The sequence below is a fragment of the Monodelphis domestica genome, chromosome 1 (genome assembly GCF_027887165.1).
Source record: "Monodelphis domestica isolate mMonDom1 chromosome 1, mMonDom1.pri, whole genome shotgun sequence".
Taxonomy (NCBI): Eukaryota; Metazoa; Chordata; class Mammalia; order Didelphimorphia; family Didelphidae; genus Monodelphis; species Monodelphis domestica.
Window position 1 is genome coordinate 119,027,822 of NC_077227.1, and position 24,200 is coordinate 119,052,021.

Below are 24,200 nucleotides of genomic sequence, written 5' to 3' on the forward strand. Positions count from 1 at the left end.
CTGTTACATGCATGATTTAAATATGAACATGACTTACACAAAAGAAATATGTCTCCCTTGTGGATTGCAAACATATCTCAACTTTTTTTAACTTTAGGGATTAAAAAACATTAGTATGTGAAAATCTAAATCGGTTTTGAGAAGTGGGTCAAAAAAAGCTTTGCCATTTTACAGTGTTTTTCTTTGTGCATTGTCATTTTCTATGTATCCAAGCAACATTAATCATATTTTTTAAAATAAATTTTATTTTATTGATTAAGAAAAAATTTTCCATGGTTACAGGATTCATGTTCTTTCTTTTCCATCCTCCCACTCTGCTCCCATAACCAATGCGCAATTCCACTGGGTTTTACATGTGTCACTGATCAAAACATGTTTCCATATTATTGATATTTGCACTAGGGTGATCATTTAGAGTTTATATCCCCAATCATATCCTCATCAACCCATGTGATCAAGCAGTTGTTTTTCTTCTGTGTTTCTACTCCCACAGTTCTTTCTCTGGATGTGGATAGTGTCCTTTTCTCATAAGTTCCTCAGAATTGTCCTGATCATTGCATTGCTGCTAGTAGAGAAGTCCATCACAATCGATTGTACCACAGTGTATCAGTCTCTGTGTGTAATATCTTCCTGGTTCTGCTCCTTTTTGTTCTGCATCAATTCCTGGAGGTCATTCCAGTTCACATGGAATTCCTCCAGTTCATTATTCCTTTTAGCACAATAATATTCCATTACCAACAGATACCACAATTTGTTTAGCCATTCCTCAATTGAAGGGGATCCCCTCATTTTCCAATTTTTTGCCACCACAAAGAGCACAGCTATAAATATTTTTGTACAAGTCTTTTTTCCTTATTATCTCTTTGGGGTATAAACCCAGCAGTGGTATGGCTGGATCAAAGTGAAAAAGGCAGTCTTTAAAAGCCCTTTGGGCATAGTTCCAAATTGCCATCCAGAAAGATTGGATCAATTCACAACTCCACCAGCAATGCATTAATGTCCCAATTTTGCCACATCCTCTCTAACATTTATTACTTTCCTTTGCTATCATGTTAGCCAATCTGCTAGGTGTGATGTGATACCTCAGAGTTGTTTTGATTTGCATTTCTCTAATTATAAGAGATTTAGAACACTTTTTCATGTCCTTATTGATAGTTTTGATTTCATGGTGTGAAAACTGCCTGTTCAAATCCCTTACTCATTTGTCAATTGGGGAATGGCTTGCTTTTTTGTACAATTGATTTAGCTCCTTATATATTTGAGTAATTAGACCGTTATCAGAGGTTTTTGTTATATAGATTTTCCCCCAAATTTGTTGCTTCCCTTCTAATTTTGGTTACATTGGTTTTGTTTGTACAAAAAGTTTTTAATTTAATGTAATCAAAATTATTGATTTTACATATTGTAATTTTTTCTAACTCTTGCTTGGTCTTGAAATCTTTCCTTTCCCAAAGATCTGACAGGTATACTATTCTATATTCACCTAATTTACTTATAGTTTCCCTCTTTATATTCAAGTCATTCATCCATTCTGTGTTTATCTTGGTGTAGGGTGTTAGATGTTGATCCAAACCTAATCTCTCTCATACTGTTTTCCAATTTTCCCAGAAGTTTTTGTCAAATAGTGGATTTTTGTCCCAAAATCTGGGCTCTTTGGGTTTATCATATGCTGTCTTGCTGAGGTCATTTACACCAAGTCTATTCTACTGATCCTCCCTTCTGTCTCTTAGCCAGTACCATATTGTTTTGATGACCACTGCTTTATAGTACAGTTTAAGATCTGGTACTAGTAGGCCACCTGCCTTCACATTTTTTCATTATTTCCCTTGATATTCCTGATATTTTATTCCTCCAAATGAACTTTGTTTTTCTCTAATTCAGTAAAAAAGCTTCTTAGTAGTTTGATAGGTATGACACTGAATAAGTAAATAAGTTTGGGTAGGATTGTCATTTTTATTATGTTAGCTCACCCTACTCATAAGCAATTAATGTTTTTCCAGTTGTTTAGATCTAGTTTTAATTGTGTGGAAAGTGTTTTGTGGTTGTGTTCATATAATTCCTGTTTTGGTCTTGGCAAATAGATTCCCAAGTTATTGTTAATCATTTAAATAAGCTTTATGCATAATTTTATGGAACTGAATAATTGTTAGAATATAGCCAGATACAAGAAAAGAATCATTTTATACAGGTCAATACATGTATACAGAAAAAACCCTACATATTTTTTTCAAAAGTAGGTTTAAGTGTTACCTTGAAAATCACCTTTCCCCATCTCTCCAGTCTCTAGTATCTCTTGCCCCACTACTAAAAAAAAAAAAAGCCTTTATTGTGCATATTTTGTATGAGAGGTAGCAAGACAGAGTGAAAACATGCTTTCAAGTCCTGACTCTATAGGGGAGAGTAGTATAGTGGACAGAGAGACATCGTCACAGCCAGAAAGACCTGAGTACAAGTCTTGCTTCTGGCATGTACTTGTGAAGTGTCTCTGCATAAATCATTTAATTTCTTAGTGCTCTTGGCTAGAGGTAGCAAACAGGTGGCCAGCAGGCTACATACAGCCTACCACATTCCTGAATCTGGCTCAGGTTTGCTTGAAATGTAATTGGAAAATATTTAACAAAATAAATAAAAATATAACAACAGATAAATAATATCAGTATATAGATTTCTTAGACAATATGTGAGCATCAGGGATATGCTTTACTGGCCCTGCTTTCTATCTAAGTTTGACATCAGTGTCCTAGACCTCAGGTTGAAGAGAAGATGTCAACTTACATTTGAAAGAATTTAGTCTCATCTGAGAGTTCCCTGTACTAAAGAAATCCCAAGTCTGGGACCTATCTTGATATTGTGAATACACTCATTAATATGCCATTGTCTCTAATAGCAGCATGTCATATTCTCTCCTGGATAGCATTCAGTTTTTGTCATTTTACCTACAAAGTCTAGCATAGTATCTGACTGCATTTGATGTTATTCAGTTATTCCAGACATTGTCCAGCTTTGGGGGCTTTTTTTTTTTTTTGCAAAGATACTAGCATGAATTGCTATTTCCTTCTCCAGATCATTTTACAAATGAGGAAACTGAGGCAACCAGGTTTACATGACTTGCCAGGGTTATACAACTAGTAAGCATCTGAGGCCAGATTTGACCTCAAGAAGAATTTTCCTGAATCCTAGCCTGGCATTTTGTCCACTCTCCATCTAGCAGCCCGTCTGAGCACATAGTAGATGTTTAATAATAATTGTTGATTGATTGTTTCTCTAGTTGTACACATCATTGGGTACCTTCCCCACAACCCATTTGGAAGATTAATTTGAAATAGTCACTGGTCATCAATCCTCTCTGAAAATGAAGGACAAACAACAGCAACAATCAATGCTAGGAAGAGCTGACCAAGACCTTAGAAATCATCATGTCCATCCTTCTCATTTGATAGAAGAAACTGAGAATTATATAGATAAAATGACTTGTTTTAGTGGTACAGCAAGGGAATAGGGCAAGTGTCCCTGCCCTGATGTGGAAGTACTCTTCTTTAGCAGTAAATAGGCAAGTATGTTATAGGTAGGATTATAGCATCATAGAGTTAGAAGGGACCTCAGTATCCCTTTAGACCAACTCATCATTTTACAAGTAAGGAAACTAAAGGACACATGAGTATTAAATATCAGTCAGAATTTTAACCCAAGAACACTACCATACTTCTTCCTCCATAATACAAGTCAGTAGACACTTATTAAGAACTTTTCTCTAATTTAGGGATATGAGGATTAAAATCTAATTTCCAGATCCTCCCTTCAAGGCATTAAGAGCTTTGTGAGGTAAAATATTGAAAGATTAATTTAAATCAGGCAGTCAGCATTTATGAAGTCTGTGCTAGATACTATGCTAAGCACTGAAGGTACAAAGGAAGACAAAATCACTCTTTACTCTCAATAACTCACATTCTAATGGGGAGACAACATGTGCATGTAAGATATATAGATATATATATATATTACATATATATATAAATAATTCTTTTTGAAAATGAAGAGCAAAGGGCAGATAGATAAGTTAGATATTAGATAAAAATTAGATAAAAAGCCAGGCCTAGAGTTAGGAGGTCCCAGATTCAAATGTGACTGCAGATACTTTTTAGTTGTGTGACCCTGAGCAAGTCATTTACCCCCAGTTGTCTCGCTCTTGCCCCTCTTCTGACTTAGAACTAATGCACAGTATCAATTCTAAGACAGAAAGTAAGGAATTTTTAAAAAAGAAAAGAAAATGAAGGATGATCAACAATAAAGAATAGATATTGTACAATTTTAATAGTAGTTAAGAGAAGAATAGAAAATTTGTTGTAGGGTAGTGTATAATTAATTTCCAAATGAGAGATGCTGCCAAGTTTGGGCTAAACGGAGGCTAGGACTATCCAAGGAGGCTTTGCCTACGAGGTAGAGATTGATAGTAGTCAATTATGTATGAGCACCAAATGAAAATGGTTAGGGAAGATATAAGTATGAAAGATACCCAGACCCTAATTAGCACAACAGAAAGGAAGTCTGGTTCAAACCATGAATCAGCTAAGGAAGAAACAAATAGTAATGTAAAAAGTTATGCAAAAAAACCATTTACACTGGGAGTTCCAAGATAGGTAGAAATGTAGAAGTAGAGTGATTATAAGATTATAAATGCTGGGCCATAAGAAATGGGTTCCAAGTCCAAAATCACATGGGGTCAAAGACAGTACATGCAAAGAATTCTAGTTAGACAAAATACACCAACAGAGCCCTGCTCTTGGGTGAAATTAACGGAATTTTCCAAATGTACAGTTCTTCTCATATCACCCTGAAATGTTGAATAGCTCTCATTTGCATATTGATTAAATATTGTGACAAGGAAATCACTTTAAAAGACTGATATATATTAATTTAAGGTCGCCAAGGAATTCAGCTATGTAATTCCTAAATGAAAACTCAAGTCAGCCGTCAGTCTTTTATAGAGTTTAATTACAAACAGGAGGAAGAAAGGAATTAGAGAGAGAGAGAGAGAGAGAGAGAGAGAGAGAGAGAGAGAGAGAGAGAGAGAGAAAGGGGAGAGAAGGGAATAGGGCTTAAATACCCCCTCTGTTTAGGCTGGGCCAAAAGGCCCAAGCCCTTAGAAAGCTGGGGCAAAGAAAGGAGATCAGTCCCTATTACTCACGTGACCAAAATGGAGAAACAGTCTCCGGGGCCTCCACCTCCAGCTTCCTTCAGAGCAAGCTTCTCAGAGCACATCTCCAACCACTCAGAGCCAAAACTCTCCAACCAACCCCCCTGGTCCTCAGACCCCTCTATCTTTAAGGAAACCATCCAAGTTCCCTCCCCTCAGTTCTCACATCTACCAATCACTGTCCATCATTTTCCCTGTGCCAATGGTGGCTCTAGCTTAACCCAGGACCTCCCAGAGGTCTGTGGCTTTGCACATGTCTGTTGAAGGTCATATTCTCAAATAATTAAATCTTGATCCTTTGCTGCAGCCCTTCCTAAATCCTGTTACCCTGAGTAGGGTGGAGATTGGAATAATTAAATTTTGATCTATGCTGCAGCCCTTCCTAAATCCTGTTAGGACTGAATAGGGTGGAGATTGCAATTTACAAGACTTGGTTCTGTCATTCCAAGTATCTCCATTGTATCAATTCTAAAATCAATCATGACTCAAAGAAATTCCTGTTCTATGCTTAAGCATAGGTCAAAGTCCTTTCCATTGTTCAGCAAAAGGTTTCTGTCCTAAAGTAATCTTAAGAAGGGAGGAGGAAGAACCTCCCATGCCAATGGGGTTCACATTCCAATAGCCAAGACCCACTATCAATAGGAAATTTTTCAAGTATGAAATTTCCCAATGGTGAAATTTCCAACATTTGAAAGTCTAAGAAATTTTGAGGTTTACAATATTAGACTTCCTAATTTGATATTGAAGGCCTTCTGCAATCTAGTACCTTTCAAGACCATATTCAGATCAATATGTGATCCTTTGAGAACATTTGGAAAAGACTTCTTCAAAAGATTCATTGTTAATTTGTTACTCAACATATTGTTTCCACAAAGATAAACTTTGCTGTAGTTCCAACAAGTTTTTCCTTGATTTTGACTTTAGCTTTACAGTTTTGATTGGCTCCTCTTAATCTGTTCTTCTAGACAGTCTTTTCCTCACTTCATTCCATTCTAGTTGACTCATTGAGTGCTCAGCTTCCACTTACACCTGCTCCCTTGGTATCTTCCATGTCAGCTCCCTCCTTGGCATTTAGCTTTCTTACCTGATCTCCCTCGCCACCTTCAGCTCACACAAGCAGATCCCCTGGGATTTCTGCTCAGTATTAGAGTAGACTTCAATATCTAACTGGTAAGACCTCATCACCTACCATCAATTTGGCTGTGATGTTTACATGCCTATCTCATACTTTTCTGCAGATCTGTACTCTCATCAGACCAGTCTACGTATCATTCCTTGAATAATACCTTTGTTGCTTTTCCAAGTCTATTCCTGTTTTTATATTCTTCCCTAAGTTGCAATTGTGCATAAGCTACATGTGCATTTTGAAAAAAATCATTATTTCAAACATAATAAGAATATCAACAAAGTCAGCACAATAAATAGAACCATGATGAAACCATAATAGGCTATTTATAATTATAATTATCTTAAAGGAGAGGTATATTTTTAAACTTAAAATAATAGATATTATTTATTTTCTATGTCTTTTTTTCAATCTTACCCTCATTGTATATTTATCAGCATTTGGTCATGATATTTTAAATCTGATTCTGCTTTTTTCTGCTTTACATGACTCTATAGAAGATTATTTGTATTTATTCAAAATTTGCATATTTGTCATTGTTGTCCTTCATAAAATTTCTACTCTTATGCTTTATCATTGCATAAGAGTGACATTAGTTTTTCAAAGATGGTATCAGTAGGTTATAAGCTCTGTCAAGTTCTACCATTTTGGTAGAATACAGAATATATTTGGGTTTTGAATACAGTCTGGGCAACAGAGTGTATGTGCTGTCCAAGCCTAGCTAACTGCAGAGAGGGTTATCATCACTGTTAGTCACCAGAGGATGAATTTGTTATTCATGGAAACCCATGAAACAAACAAACAAAAAAATACACAAGGTCCTTAGTCACATGTAACCCTCTTCTACTTGTATAGTGATGGTGACAATATGATGGGAAGGGTAACTGTAAGGATGGGTGCATGGTAAAATTTTGGGAGCATTAGTTGGAAAGCAAAGGATTCTGGGAAGGAAAGTGACCTGAGGAAGAGCTAGAGAATTCTGGGGGCTTTTGATCTGAGTCCTTAACCTGATAAGATCTGCTCTGGGCTGAGGATTCACTGAAAGCCACCTGAGAGGATCCTGTTCCTACATTCAAACTTACTAGTTAGGATCTTTCTTCAATCTGATTTCTCCAATCACCTCTTAACTGAGACAAAGATATCTCAAACCCCAAAGTGGAGCAGTAGACTCTTGGTGGAGAGAGCCCAACTCCCTTGCTCTTCTAATCTCCTAGCACCTATCATTTTGTAGTTTCTTAGGCCAGTTGCTTGCATAAAATATTAGCGGGATTAATTAATTTGGGAAACGGTCCGGCAAAGCTTAGGGTCATGAAATCCTCGCTCCCCAAGTGAGGGACTGGGTAGAGAATATTAGGGTAACCTATCCCCACTTTCCATCCCACAGTTTTACTCAATGACCCTCCATTAAACCTTTATAAAGCAATCAGATTTGAGAAGCTTCTTGATATAATTCTGATAAGGTACATGAGTCAAGTACAACAGAGAGTTTCCTGAGCCAATCTCCTCTGAGGCAAAGCCCCTGCTAGGGTTTGCCTCTAGATCCACTCTGGGGGAGAAGCAGTGAGGCCATCCTTAGGATTAGTTGGTAGGGGAAACCTGTCCTTAATTTCCCAACAGCCATTTCCTCAGGGAACCCAGTTCTGCAACTGATATCTGTCTCCCTCAGGGAAGAGAGAGAAAGACAGGAGCTAGATCCACTCAACTTGACTTTGGCTCTCTCCCTCTCATACTGACCCTGCTCCAGAAATTCTCTGTACTCCACTGATACGCCATCACAATCAGTGGAAGGAATCTTTATTTTTATATCAAGAAAATCCTCATTTTTACAGTGACAGAAAGATTTTAGAGTCAAAGATATTTTATTTGAATTTATTTATTTATTTAAAATTTCTCTAAACACCAATTTTGCCATTGGCACATAATGTAAGATGAGTTAATATATAATAATATAATAAAGCACTTTTCAAACACTACAGTGCTATATAAATGATAGCTGCTATTACTAAATCTGATGTCCTTATCCAAACCAATGACCAGCAAATCAATACTGACAATCTCACTAGAAATAATAATAGATTATAAGACTGTTACACTGAAATGGAAGGATAGATTACAAGTTCTCCTTTGAGGTACTAACACAGGCGTGAGTGGACTTGGTTTCATTGTTCATCCATAGGTAACAAGAAACAGTTTCCTGATACACTTGGGTATCTTACCTAATAGTGTTTGTAATGAACAAAGAAAAATACTAACTTCCATGAAAATGACTTTCACTAATGTGTTGCTGAGATGAGGTGATGAATTTCACTATCGAAGTTAATAGAGTTGTTCTAAGGATCAAATGAGATTATATATATATATATGTAAAGCAATTTGTAAATTTGTAAATGTCATATAAATACTAGTTATTATTATTACTGCCAATAATAAAATGAGCAGCCACATAGCTCAGTAGCTAGAGTGCCAGACCTGGAATCAGGAAGACTCATCTTCCTCAGTTCAAATCTGGCCTCTGGCACTTACTAGTTGAGTGACTCTGAGCAAGTCACTTAATCCTAGGAACCTCAATTTCCTCATCTGTAAAATTACCTGAAGAAGGAAATGACAAACCATTCTAGTACTTTTGCCAAGAGAACCACAAAAGGGGGTAACAAAGTCAGATACAATTAAAATGACTGAATGAGAAAAATAATCTGAACTAGCCCAATATTCTTTTAATTCTCAGTGATTTCAATGTAAATAGATAATGGAGATGAGAGCAAAAACATTTTTAAAATATGATTCAGGATTAAGAAATAAGAGTCCAAAAGCTTATAGAATATATGGAAGCTTCAACTTTGTATGTCAGATATAATTTATCATTTGGTATTTAAATAATATTAAATATGGAAAACATTTAATAACATAACCAAAAATGAGAATGTGATTGGTTTCCCTCATGGGAGTCACTTCTATACATAGCTATATTTTTGACTTGTTATGATAAGATAAAAATCAATAACACATGTTAGGAATGTGTAGTATGTAATTTAAATACTTCCATTTTGGCCTATTCAAAAAAGCTATAAGTGCTTAAAAGGAGGAAATGGATAAGAGAAAAGACATTGATACAGACTACCACTATTTCTTGTGGAAGATTAACCAATGTAAACACAGCAAGAAGACCAAAAGAAAACAGAAACTTCCTAAGAAGCAAACAATTCACCTTCTTGCCAAGAGAAGAGAGAGAAGCCAAGGGTAAGGGTAACAGCAATTTAGAAAATAAAATCATTGGTTAAACTTTATGGAGGAGAATACTAAAATCTTTTGAGGCCTTTTACCTCATCAAACAGTGATTAATGGTAGGGTGAAAAATGAGTTTGCAAAGTTTTATGTGAAACCACAATTGAGCCATATCATTCTAAGAGATTCAAATTTAAGGGATGAAATTAGAAGAAGACAAGAAACAAATGAAAATTGGAATAGATATTTCATCATTTCTATCACATTCTTTTTTCATAAGTGGCAGTAGAATATTTGGTCTCTGGCATATCAGTAACCAATATGCTATAAGAAAAAGTGGAATGGCACTTTAGATGAAAAGTTGAACCGGACCAAGTATATGGAGAGGAAATTAATAGTGGAGTGATAAATTTTGATGCCATTGAAGGATCTCTTCTGAAATAATCTAAAAAGACACTAGTGAAAGGGGAATCCCATTTGCTGTTGTTAGCTGAAAACAAGTGATTAAGAAGGCAATCAATCAGTCATTGATATAGCTTGATGGTCTGGCTGCCTCAAATCTCTCTCCACTCTAATCCATTCTCTAATCCCTGAAGTGATTTTCCTAATGTTCAGGACTAATCATGTCACCTCTTTATTCTATAAACCCCAGTGACTTCTTGTTGTTTCCAGAATCAAATACAAAATGCTGTCTTTGGTATTCAAAGCCTATCATGTCTTAGTCTCCTCCTTCCTTTCCAGTCTTCTTACAACTTATTCCCCAAAAGATATTTTTCAGTCCAGTAATATTGACTTCCTAACTGTTCCAGAACTACTCTTAGCTCTGGGCATTTTCTCTGGCTGTCCCACATGCCTAGAATACTTTCCCTTCTCTGTTTTGACTACTGACCTTCCTGGTTTCCTTTAAGTCCTAATTAAAATCTCAATTTATATAGGAATTCTTCCTTATTTCTAATGCATGGAGTACCAGACCTGAAATCAGGGAGACTCATCTTTCTGAGTTCATATTCAGCATCAGACACTAACTGCATGACCCTGGGCAAGTGACTTAGTCATGTTTCCCTCAATTTCCTCATCTATAAAGTGATTTGGAGAAGGAAGTGGCAAACCACTCTAGTATTTTTGCCAAGAAAACCTCAAACAGGGTCATGAAGTATCAGACATAATGGAAATAACCAAACAATAATGACCACATTTATTCTGTATTCTTGCTTAAATAAACAAACAAACAAACAAACAAACATATATATATATATATATATATATATATTTGCATGATATCTTCCCCATTAGATTGTAGATTTTAGGTAAGGACTATCTTTTGCTTCTTTTTGGTATTCTTTTACAGTGCCTGGCATAGAGCAGGCACATATGATTTTTAAAGAAGATATCTATGAAACTGACTATTTTAAAAAAATCTCTTTAACATCTTTATGGGGAGTGACCTACACATAATTCAGGGTTATCTTTGAAAACAAAGGAAAGTAAAAGAGAGTCAGCACAAACAATATTTTACCTCAGACCACATCTTCATAGACAAAGTCTAGTGCTTAGAGTAGTTCTTGGCACATAATGACTGACAGAGATAACAGGTTGCCACTATTTTTATTGTTTTTTGATTATAAGAAAATCATTTGACTTGTGGCAAAATGTAGTCATAGAAGGTGTCCTCCAACAAGGTATCTCCTAAGAATACTTTAAGATTATATACAAACCTTTGAATGATAACTGTAAATTCTATTTTACTCAACAATTTTCTGATTATTAATATCAAGCAAGGCATAACACATAGAAATTTGTGTTTACCAAGCATGCTTATCAGCATGCCGTGATCATGAAGGATGTCTATACCAAGATCCAGATGGAAAAGGAATTCTGTACACAGGGATGCAGTCTTCCAAATGTTTATTTTGGGGGATAACCCTGTTACATTTTTCAAACCCTAATTTACCATCACAGTACCTAAATGAGACCAATAACCTCTCTAAATTATTTGGCCTAATTGTTCACACAGGGAAAAGCAAATATATGAAGAATATGTTTTACTATGATATTTGGTTTGATAGATAGCCCATTAGGTTAGTCCATAAAGTGATAATCCTTAGAAAGACAATGCTGATGGAAAATGAATTAGGCCCATAATTTTGTAGGGGGAAAAGAGCAAGCTGGACAAATTTTACTTGGGAAATGGAACACTTTCAATTATCCCAAAGTTACCTCTTAAAACAAAAATCCATCTTTTTTTAACAGCAATATTTTTTCCTGATATTATATACCTACAAATAATAGAATGAAATCATCTCAAAATCATTATAATTACAATATCCCAAGTGGCAACAGGGAGAAGATGGTGGCCATAAATGGGCCATGGCATATTTCTAATGATGTCTTACACATAAGAAATGGTCTAAAAGATACCCAGAAGATGTATGATTGGAAAAGGAGATGAGCTGATCATATAGCAGACTGGGAGAGATAAGAGTTAGACAACACAAGTGCTGCATTGGTTCTCATGTGAGTTTAAAAGACCTGGTGAAGGTCTGTGGCATGTGGAGTAGACTCCTAGTGCATGAGCATGGGTAGGAGTTGCCCAGAATAGAAAAATGACTTGTACCATTAGAAGGAGAACCCACAGCAAAGAAAAAATGGATCCATTCATATGAATTCAAATATCTAAAATATTTGCGATTTCATTACTATGGAGAGCTCCTAAAGTGGAAACTTCCTCCACTGATACAGATTACAGTTTTTCTATGGCTTATAGATATGTCCTAGGGAGTTCTCTGAGTCATTTAGAGACTAAGTGACTTGTTAGGGTCATACACCTAATTAAGGATTTGAGGAAGCATTTGTACCTAAATCAAACTGATCCTAAATTCCAAACACTATCCATTATCGGTGGTGCCTCTCTATAGTCACAAATAAAATTTATTCATACATTCCTATATCATTCGACATAAAGGCTTTCCCAGTTTTTTGCTCTTGTAAATAAAGCTCATATTAATTTTTATACCTCTCCCTCTCTAATACATTCTTTGGATGCAGTCCTGGTAGTAGGATTACTGGGTCAAAGTAGTTTTGTAATTCTTATTGTATATTACCCAGTTTTTTCCCCAAAAAAGATTATATCAGGTCATAGCTCCAACAGCATAGTAGTATTTTACCTTTTGCCCCCAAATCCTGCCATTACACAATTTTATTGTTTTTAGCTAACTTTGCCCCTGAAATGGACCTATCTCCTGCATCTTACTAGTAGAAACCCTGCACATTCCTCAAGGCCAACCTCTATTACCCTTTCTTCCATAAACCTTCCTTGATTGCATTATCCCATTCCAGAAAAGATCTCCCCTGATAAATTCCCATTTCTCTTTTTTGGAACCTCTTTTACACACCTTGACTCCCAGTGTTTGTTTTTATATAAATATGTTGTATTTTATCTTTATAAATATTTGTATTCTTTCTACCAGACTATCATCTACTTAATGGGGGAGGACATACAACTTTGTACATCTATCAACACCTCAAACAGCAACTTTCATGTATTAGGAATTCAGTAAATGTTTGTTAAATTGAATTAAGACCATGTGAACCCCTCACTGTGGTGGGCCTTCGGCAGCTGTCCCTCTTGGCTAGTGAATAAAGAGTCTCTGTGTGGAAACCCTAATGAATCTGCTGTCTTCATTAGCACTGAAGTTTATGCCTACAGCATTGATCCTGTTGGAGAAGTTGACTGTGTTAGGTTTGGCCCTAATTTTTGGCTTGTAGTCTCAGGAGATTTCCAATCTAAAGGAAAAGTTGAGGGTTTCAGTCATCTGAGCTCTCTGCATTTTTCACAGTAGCAGGCTTCCCTCCAAAGACTTGGTAAGATCCATAAAGTTAATTTTCCTTTAGGAGGGTCTGTGGGGTTTAATCTGAAATACCTAAAATAGAGCTTTTTGCTTTGTCTAGACCTTTGATTTTCTCAGTGTGGAGACCTTTTAATTATGGAGACTTCTACCAATTCTGATGACTTCTTTGATGACTTAATTATTTCTCTGTTAACTTTCAGTTTCATAAAGTTGTTTTGGCCACTAGCAGTTAAATGACATGTCAGAGATGGAACTTAAATGTCAAGCTTAACTCCAAAGCCCCTTCCATTGTTGCCACTTTGCTGGGTAGATACATTCATTTAAAAAACAAAACAAAACAACATTTTATTTGATCATTTCCAAACATTATTCATTGGAGACAAAGATCATTTTCTTTTCCTTCCCCCCACCCCCCACCTCTCCCATAGCTGACCCGTGATTCCATTGGGTATGACATGTGTTCTTGATTCGAACCCATTTCCAAGTTGTTGGTATTTGCATTAGAGTGTTCATTTAGAGTCTCTCCTCAGACATGTCCCCTCCACCCCTGTAGTCAAGCAGTTGCTTTTCCTCGTTGTTTTTACTCCCACAGTGCTTCCTCTGAATGTGGATGATGTTCTTTCTCATAGATCCCTCCAAGTTGTTCAGGATCACTGCATTGCCACTAATGGAGCAGTCCATCACCTTCGATTGTACCACAGTGTATTAGTTTCTGTGTACGATGTTCTCCTGGTTCTGCTCCTCTCGCTCTGCATCACTTCCTGGAGGTTGTTCCAGTCTCCATGGAATTCCTCCACTTTATTATTCCTTTTAGCACAATAGTATTCCATCACCAACATATACCACAATTTGTTCAGCCATTCCCCAATTGAAGGGCATCCCCTCATTTTCCAATTTTTGGCCACCACAAAGAGCGCAGCTACATTCATTATTTTTTAAAGAGCTTAATATACACATATGTTTCAAGAAAGAATCTCTTTCTCTGGTTAGGAGCGATTTGCTTCATCATTCTAATGAAAATTGCATAGAAATGCATTTAATATAGTCCCTAATATGAACTCCTATTTCACAAATGACATTTTTAGGTCTATAATTCTCAGAAATTAATGTCACTCTTTTCTGTGACATTTTCTAGTTGTGGAGAAAAGGCATGTGATTTCATTTTTCACATGAGTGTGCTTTAAAGGCAATGTTGTGTGACCAATAAAATGTGGAAGTTGGATTCAAGGAAATTTGGGTTCAAATTTTACTCCTTTCTAACTTTATGACTTTTGGAAAGTCACTTAATCCTCCCTTTGTGTTTCAGATGATTCCTTAAGATTTAGTTGATAAATCTATGTTGATGGAGGGAGTTCTCACACTGGTAGATATACTCATCATGAAATCACAAGATCTCTTCCTATCCACATGTCCATATAGTTACAGGATGAGAGAAATATGACTGGATAAGCAGTACACATTACTTTCTCTAGGTAGGATGTAAGCTCCAGAAGGCAGGGACCAGTTTTTTGTTGTTTTTTTGGTCCTCATATCTCCAGCACCTAGCCTGGTACCTCGCATGAAGTAAGTGCTTAATTTTTTTTTTCATTTACTTCTAAGATAACCCTAAGAAATTCATGAGAAGTGCTCTCCACAGCCAAAGAAGGAACTGTTGGAGTGTGCGTGCAGATCGAAGAATGCCATCTTTCACTTTATTTCTTTCATGCATTTTTCATTGTATGTGTGATATGTGTCTTCTCTCATGGCATGAGGAATATGGAAATATATATTGCACAGAAGCATTGGTAATCTATATCAAACTATTTACTAGGGAGAAAATTTGAATCACAAAATGTCAGATAATTGTTTCTACATGTAATTGAAAAAAAATTTAAGTTAAATATTTTGTTTGCTTGTTGAAGTCTAGCTTGATCTTAGTTTTGGATATGGCATAAACTCGGTGGATGGTGTTAAGCAAGTCTTTTGTCTTTTAGTCTCAGTTTCCTTGTTAGATAAATGGGAAGGTTAGACTATACAATCTTCCCGCTATAAAATGGTACTACTTTTGGAAAAGAAAATGCTACTTCTCTTTGCTTAGTGTGATTTATAATAGCACATAGAATAATTCTCAATCTTCCCTCAAATCTGGGTGTATGTGTATGTGTCTTTGTGTGATAGATGCAATCTTAGTGGAATATGGTTTTAGCCCGATGAGAAAGAAGAAAAAGAGTTTGAGCCACTTGCTAAAAAGAAATGCATAGCCTTGTGTTCCATTCCACCTCAGGATTAGCCACAGAGCCAAGAAAAGAAATTTAGTAGACTTACCATGAGTAACTCTTACTTCTTCCTAACTGAACTGGGAATTGTATGAAGCCCCCTCCCCTTCACTATCTCTCTGGCTCCTTATCTTCTATTCTATCTCTATGTCTCTTGCTCTTTCCCTTTCTCTTTCTCTTTCTATGGGTCACTCTGTGATTTTTTTTTACCTTTATCAGTCTCTCTTCTTCAGTCTCTGCTCTCTCTGTGTATCTCTCTGTCTCTGTCTCTTTCCCCCTCCCTCTTCTTCTTCCTTGCCCTGTCTCTCCTTCTCTCTCTCTCCTTTCTTTCTCTTTCTCTTTTCTTTCTATTTCTTTTCTTTCTCCCTCTGTATTTTTTTTTCTCTCTCTCTCTTTCTGTCTTTCTGTCTGTCTGTTTTCATGACTTCCTTTGAAGACGGGAAGGGCTTTTTGTCACCAGTAGCTATGGTGGCCACTCACTCATAGAAACTAGCATGTGTACAGCCTAAGTGAGCCTGACACTGGACCATAGGTTCTCTCTTCTGATTATATTTCCCTTATTAGAGGAGACCCAATATCAAGCTAGAATTGGAAATTCTGGTCTTAGAGGCAACCTTGTGAGTTTCAGAAGCTTGAATCTCTTGGCTCCTTCAATCAGTGCCAGCCACAATGTTGGAGGCACTCTTTGCAATTAATGGAATCTCATTTTTTAAGACACTACTATGTGCCAGGCCCTGTGCTAAGTACTGAGAATACAGAGAAAGGCACATGCATGCACACGTACATATGCATGTATATGCATACATGCACACACATATACTTACCTGCTCTCAGAAAGTTAGTTTAATGAGGGAAACATCATATATACAAAAAGTCATATATATAGGATAAATTGGTAGTAATCTCAGGGAGAAGAATTGAGATTAAGGAAGACTAGAAAAGGCTTCTTGCCAAAGGTGATGCTCTAGTTGAGATCTGAATGTGGAGGGAAGTAAGTTATGAGAAGCCTGGAAAGGTAGGCAGTGGCAGGCTATTCATTTACTCAAGCATTTCCAAGGTAGATGAGGACAACTGCCAAAGGCTGAGGCCAAACCACATTCAGGCTTCCCAAAATACATGATCCTCAAAGAAGTTGTTTTATTAGTACTGAGCTTAAGCCATAGATGAAACAGCTATTTCTGGGTTCAACAAAATGTTTGTTTTGATATTTAAGTACTAGCCTCCCAAGAAAGAATGAGAATTATGATTCCTGTTTCATAATTTTTATCTTTGTCAATGCTCATTTATGAGTTTTTGGAGTTCTGGGTATTTCTTTTGTGTGGATGAATATTGTTTGATACCTGATTTGCATTGTACATTGAGTATCTTCCTAATTGTTTTGGGGAAAATCTTCATCATGAGCCAAACCTAACCTTTCTTTAAGTGGATTTTCTCAGATCTGCAAGGAGTAAGGAGCAAGAGAATACAGGAAGTGGGAAAGGAGAAGATTCTGATCCTTTTCTTTAGAGGTCAGACATACTTAGGACTGAATTCCAGAGTGGAGGACCCCTTGTGAAAGAAGAAGTCTCAACTCCCATGTCAGACCTGGTGTTACATGTATATAAGGCTATCTTTTATTCTAGGAGGTTGGATCTCTTATTTTAGTTCCATATAAATGAAGATGTGTATAAACACAGATTCATCTATTGAATACATAATTGAATGAACTTTATTTGTGACTATAAATCGTTCCAGAATTGAGACTGTTTCTATCTATGAAGAATGTACTATATGGTAGTTACTGAGTATTTCTAGTATGAACTAAACATTTTTCAAGAATATGCCACTATGTGTGTACAGTTGGACTAGGCAGCGGGGGAGATTTAGCAAACTTTAGTTAAGATAATGATAGTTCCTTCCTTCACTGAGCTTACAGATTAGTAGAGGCATAAGACTTTAGCATAACTCAAAATTTATTAACGTTAACAAAGAAAAACAAAACTACTTTTGAAGTCTGAAGGAGATTTTTACTGACAGTAATTCAGGACAACATCATGGGGAGTGGGATCATGGTAGGCTTCATGGAAGAAGCCTTTTATTTAGGCTTTTTTCCCCTAAACCTTTAACATCTGTCTTAGACTTGATACCAAGTGTTAGTTCCAAGACAGAAGAGCAGCAAAGACTAGGTAATTGGGGTTAAGCAACTTGCCAGAGTCGCACAGCTAGCAAGTATCTGATGCTAGATGTGAACTCAGATCCTCCCAACTCCAGGACTGGTGCTCCATCTATTGTGCTACCTAACTACCCTATTTACACTTTAAAAGATAGTAGTTGAAGAGGAAGATTGAGGAGAGTATAGGTATATTTAGGACAACATGCACAAAGACCAGGAGGCCTGAGAATGCAAGGTTATTTCAAGGGACAGTGGTCTACTTTTTATGATAGTATGGAGAGACTGAAGGAAAATTTTGCTAAATCTGGCAATATAGGGTGTGGTGAAATGATGGAGGTCCTTGAATGGCAGACAAAGAAATTAGCACTTTAATTGGTAGGCAATAAGTAGTCAGTATAAGATTTTTGATTAGATAAAGGACATGACTTGGTCTATGATTAAAGCATTCTTAATGGGAAAGCTATCTCCTCTGAGTTTATTTTGGAGAAAGTTCTTCAAGGGATGAAAAACTTGGACCCAGAATCCAGGAATGAATCAGAGAAATGTGAGTAACAAGGACAACCCAACACTTAAGAAAGTTTAATAGTAGGAGTAGGAAGAAGACAGTGTAGTATGCAAAGGACTAGTTTGGGAAGATTTTTTAGAAGAAAGAGAGAGTGGAGGGGAGGTCAAATCATCATCTTCATCATCATCATAGTTGACATTTATATAGTGCCTTAAAGTTTTCATAGGCTATTGGGGAATTGCATGAAATTACATGTATTCCTGAACCCTAATGCTTGTGCTTAGAGAATATGCCAGAAGGGACCCTGTTTCATCAGGGGCCAAGAAAGAACTCAGGTTGGAATCAAGATAGAAGGAAGGAGGAATTGGGAAGAGGAATGAGATTTCTCAGAGGGAAAAGTAAATTGAAGAAGGGGTTGTACTGTATCACTATGCTGCATACCTGTGAGTGTATGACAAAACATTTAATTGAAGAGTTTGGGACATATACTGAATAGAATTTACACTCCTAGTTATGGAAATGTTTGAGAAAATATTGTTGGGAAATGGTGGAACCTTAGCTTCTATAATCCAAAAACAATAAATCCAGCATCAGACATTTTTTTATGTCACTTAACTTTTGTCTTCCTCAGTTTTCTCATCTGTAAAATGAAGATGATATAGTTGTTGTGAGAATCAAATGAGGTTATGTTTCAAAAGCATTTATATGCACTCATATACAACCTGAGAGAGTCCAAATAACTGGCTAAATGTGATGAAACTCTTGACTTAGTGAAGAATGGAAATGGGTGACAATAAAGGATTTAAAAGGGTTCTAATAGAGTTAGCTCTAACTAAAGCCTACTGTTAAATTTTCAGTATGAACATCTATACCTCAGAAATCTGCAAACATTATAAATCAGGGATCAAGTTATTGTTTTTTTAAATTTCCTAGACTTTAATAATATATATTGTATTTAAAAGCATTCATAGAGGACAGCTAGGTGGTTCAGTGGATTGAGAGCTAAGCTTACAGATGGGAGATTCTGAATTCAAAATCTGACCTCAGACAGCTTGGTGATCCTGGGAAAGTTGCTTAATCCCCTTTGCCTATCCTTATCACTCTTCTACCTTGGAATCAATACGCAGTATTGATTCTAAAGCAGAAGGTAAGAGTTTTTTGGGTTTTTTTTAAGTGTGCCTTGTGTACATTTTTTGGAAAATTGGTTTTAAAATTTTACTAACACCCCCCCTAAGTTCCAAGTCTAGAACTTTTTGAGAAAAAAAATCCATATTTTAAAATAATATCTTCAAGAAGAATATTTGGCAAGAGAAGGGAGTGTCTCATTTTGGGTGCTCCTGGCTTTTCATTAGGTCTCAAATACATGTACCTGAGTTAAGGCTAAAAATAGCAAGCATCTCCTGATTCCATGTATATAGCATTCCTATTCCTTAATTTTTAGTATGGTTTGTTCACGTCTGTTTTTCTTGCTCTGAATTTGGCAAGACAAACCCCATTTTTGGCTAAGATTTTCCACATACCATATGGAAGCACTTCTATGTAATCATGCTCTGTGTGAATGAAATGTGGAAATGAAGCCATGTCTCCTTTTTTGATTGTGTATCAGTAGTGCCTGCAGGATAAGCACAGATTTTAGGTACACATTGCCAAGTGATTGTTCATATCTTAACTTGGATTCATACCGAGTCAGTGTTGAAATGAGACAATATTGGCACATCCCTGCTCAAGAGAAAGCACACAAGGTTGTGAACAGGATATCATTTCCATCATATGCTGAGGCAGATTCAAGGTGCAAGAGTATTGATCCAAGATCTTTTCTATGAGAAAAATGAGACAATCATTTGGCTGTAATGGGCAAGCATTCTACTCAAAAGAGGAGGAAGGGAGAGAGGCAGAATTTAATAAGTTTTCCATGGGTGAGTTGGAGTGAATGCAAAAGATGCAAAAGACTTATATGTACTTCTGAGACTAAAAAAATAGCAACAGATGAACCACATTCTTGAGATACAAACAAAACAGCTAATTGAAGAGTTGGAGACATAGACTTAATAGAATTTCCACTCTTCCAATTATGGTCCTGTTCATGTAGAGTTCACATAGTGTTGGGATTTAGTGGAACCAAGACTCCCTTCATCCAAAAAAAAACTGTGCCCCTCCTATTATGATTTCTTCCTAGAAAAACTCTTTTCATATACTTATCAGAAACCTTATACTGGGATGGATGAGATGGATATAGTTTCCTCATCTGTAAAATTAAGATAATAGTAGCACCCACCTTATAGAGCTATTATGAGGATCAAATGAGATAATGTTTCTAAAGCACTTAACGCAGTGCCTGGCCTATACTTTTGTTCCCTACCTACTATAGATATGTGCAACTTGTTTTCCTTTTTAATAGTAAGCCAGAAGAAATTGGTAAAAAAATGATGGGTAGATAAGAAATATAATCCAGTAAGACAAAGTAATTTCATTGAATCTCTAACTCTAAAAGGAGTGATTCAATAGTTATCTCTTACATTGAATGAAATAGTTTCCTTAACAGGACTGTGGTATGTCAAAATTTATTAAAACCAGCTACCTGGTTCATTTTATAAAATATCTCAACATTTACTTGGGTGGCAAAGTGTTGCAATGCCAGGAGTCAAGAAGTCTCATTTTTCTGAATCCAAATCTGGCCTCAGACACTAACAGTGTCACCCTGGACAAGTCACTTAACGTTGTTTGACTCAATTTCCACTTCAGTTAAATAAGGAGGAAAAGGAAATAGCAAATAGCACCAGCATCTTTGTCAAGAAAACTTCAAATGGAGTCAAGTAGAGTTAGATACAACTAAAAATGACAAAGCAACAACCACCTTTGCAAATCTGAGTACAATAAGGACAGTCTGGTGTAAAAGAAAGAAGAGAAGACAAAGAAGCAGGAGACCAGAGAGTTAATTAAGTCCCAGGTCTAGCTCTGATATTATTAATTACCCAGGATGACCTTTGATGAGTCATAATTTTTTTTCTGCACCATGGTTTTTGTAAACTCCAGCATCTTCTCTGGCTCTAACATTATATAAATACATTTGCAGTGGATTCTTGTTTTTTTTTTCCTTTTCTCTTTCTTTTTAAAATTAGTAATAGGATTGAACTAAGGTCAAAGAAAGGAGACCCTCTTACCAGTAATTTACCAAATGAATTAGATAATTTGCCAAAATCTTAATAGAGCAATCATACAGTTAAATATTGACATGTCCTCTTTTGTGTGTGCTAGAGCACTCAGAAAATCCAAAAAGAGACTGCTCACCACAGGCCAAATGCCAGAAAAAGAGGTTCATTTTGGGACAAGTATGGGGTCTTCTGTTATTTATTAGAAAGGAGAGTAGAAGGCCCTGACATGATGCTCTCATACCCGGTAAAATGCATTCTTAACTCTTGGAGTCATAATAACAACTCACATTTGTTTAGTATTTTAGTGTTTGCAAAAGGCTTTCCTCATAACAACTCTGTCAGATAATTAGAGCAAGAATTATTTTCTCTGCCTTGCAGATAAAGAAAATTAGGCTAAGAAAAGCAAGTAATTAGCCATGGTTATACACGTAATGTCTGAGGTAGGATTTGAACCTAGATCTCTTGACTTCAGGTCCAGCATTCCACTATGCCACTTAATCCTACCTTGTTTAGATATAGCCTCTTCCAATCTGGTTTAATAGGTTCATTCTCATTCCAACAACTCCAGATTTTCTTTAGTAAATTTTTTTGCCTTGGAGTGCCCCTTTCCTTCCTGGGTTCTTTTGTACTAAGAAGAGGCAAAATCCAACAAAGAGCCTTGTTTCTCTCCCAAATGCTACTTTACATGGAACACCATTGCAGGAGGCTAGTTATAATTATCAACAGTATCATAAATGGGAAATGTACTCCTGGCCAGCCAAAATCTAAGCAGAGTCAAAAGATTGTAATTTTAATCGTAATATTTGCACTCCACAACTTGTCACATCCTTTCTCCCTGCACATCACAGGGATTCTTAATTGATGGATGGGATTTAGAGGAGCTGTCAGAGACTTGTCTTTTCAGGGCTTGGATTTGTGAAGTGAAAAGTATCACAGAATGTGTTGCATTGGGGTTCCCAAAGCCTTATCACATCTTCTCAGCTCCCCACCTTTCATCTCTACTTGATTAGCCCTTTTCAAGTTCAACTACTCTGACTAGTCCTAGGCTGTACTCCTAGAATCAAGACCAGTAAACTAGCATTTATTAAATACTTTCTATATATTGGGGATGAAAACACAAATAGAAAGTCATTCCATTGTGAAGCTGACATTCTAATGGGAGAAAACATCTTATAACAGAGAACTGGAAAGGGAAGTGACTGGTAAACTTGAAGATACCAAACACAAAGGCATTGTAGAAAAAGCCCAGGAGAGTCAGGAGTGCAGCCTGCAGAGAAATTAATACATGGATGCCCTGAGCATCCTCCTCAAAATGGAGATTTTGGGAGGAATCAGCCAACCAGAAATCCAGGGGTGGAGTGAGCTTCCAGGATAAAGAGGTTTCCGAGTCACCATAGAGAAATTTGAAGAGAATTGCTATTGTCTAGGGTTCTTCCACAAATAAAAGCTCACTACCATCTTGAAATTGGTCTTAGCAGAAGTACACTTAAGACAAGGATTTTTAGTAAGTTATTCATGGCATTATCTTGAATAAATTTTGACAGGAGCAAATTTATGTAGGGGTCAAGATGCCCAGGACCATGTCTGATGGTAGCATATCTTTTTAGGCATCCTAAAAAATAAAGAAACAAAACTTGAATGCTTATGGTTTGTTGGACTTGCTTGCTTTTGTTTAGCATCCTAAGCTCGCTTTAAAAAATATTATTTTCATTTTTGTTAAATAAAATACCAAGTTAACTTCTTCCTTCCCCTTCTTCTTCCCCTATTAGAGAAGGTATTGTTTGGCATTTGGCAAAAGATATATATATATATATATATATATATATATATATATAGATAGATAGATATAGATATAGATATAGATATAGATATAGATATAGATATAGATATATACACATATATGTGTGTGTATATATATATATACATATATACACATGTATACACATTTACACACACATACAAAACTATGTCTTACTTATTTCTATTCATCAATTCTTTCTCTGGAGATAAACAAACAGTATTCCTGTTGCTGTAGGTGATTTTCTCTTGGTTCTGCTCATTTTACTCTGTAATTTCAAAAAAGTCTTTTCATGTTTTTCCAAAATTAACCTGTTTGTCATTTCTTACTTTTACTGCTTCCTTCTTGATATTGGCACTAAGCATAGTCTCATAGGCATTATCTGCTTTGGTCTTTATGGTACACTTGCTTTAAGCTATGCATTGAGCATCCCAAAGAAGAATAAGAAAGTGGCCCTCCCCTTGGGGGCTTAGGGCCTCTTTGAGAAGGGAAAGCTTACACAGAGATTACTAACCAAGGCAGATAACAGAGGCTGTGGCAGATGAGCATTTGGGGCAGTAAATGCTCCAAGAGAGAGTTCTGAGACTCTCCCTCTGGGCTCCCTGCCAGACTCTGATCAACAAGAGAAACTCATCTCTGTTTTCCTTCTCTAGTTTTCTCAGTCACTAATGGGAGAAAAAAAAATTAAGGAAAAAGATGACCCAGCCAGATGTGATGTCCCATCTTTTCTGGGACTGTCAAGCCTCTTGTCTAGCAGTTGCCAACACAGGAGATTTTTCTACCTTTTTGCTTTTTTATTTTTCTCTCTGAAAAGGAAAGAAGTGTTCCAGATCCCTCCCATCTGCTTATGTTATTCTACAGCTGCCTGGCTACTCCTTTTTAAAACATACAGTGCTAGTTTACTAAATTAACAGCCCTGCCCAGAGATTCCTTTAGAAATTGCTTCAG

At 36.4% G+C, this 24,200-nt stretch overlaps 1 protein-coding gene across 2 annotated transcripts in view; it reads left to right on the forward strand.

Annotated features, from left to right (window-relative positions):
• The window catches only part of ADAMTSL3 (ADAMTS like 3), a 628,767-nt gene that overhangs the window by 375,531 nt on the left and 229,036 nt on the right, over positions 1-24,200 (forward strand). The gene's annotated exons all lie outside the window — the stretch shown is intronic.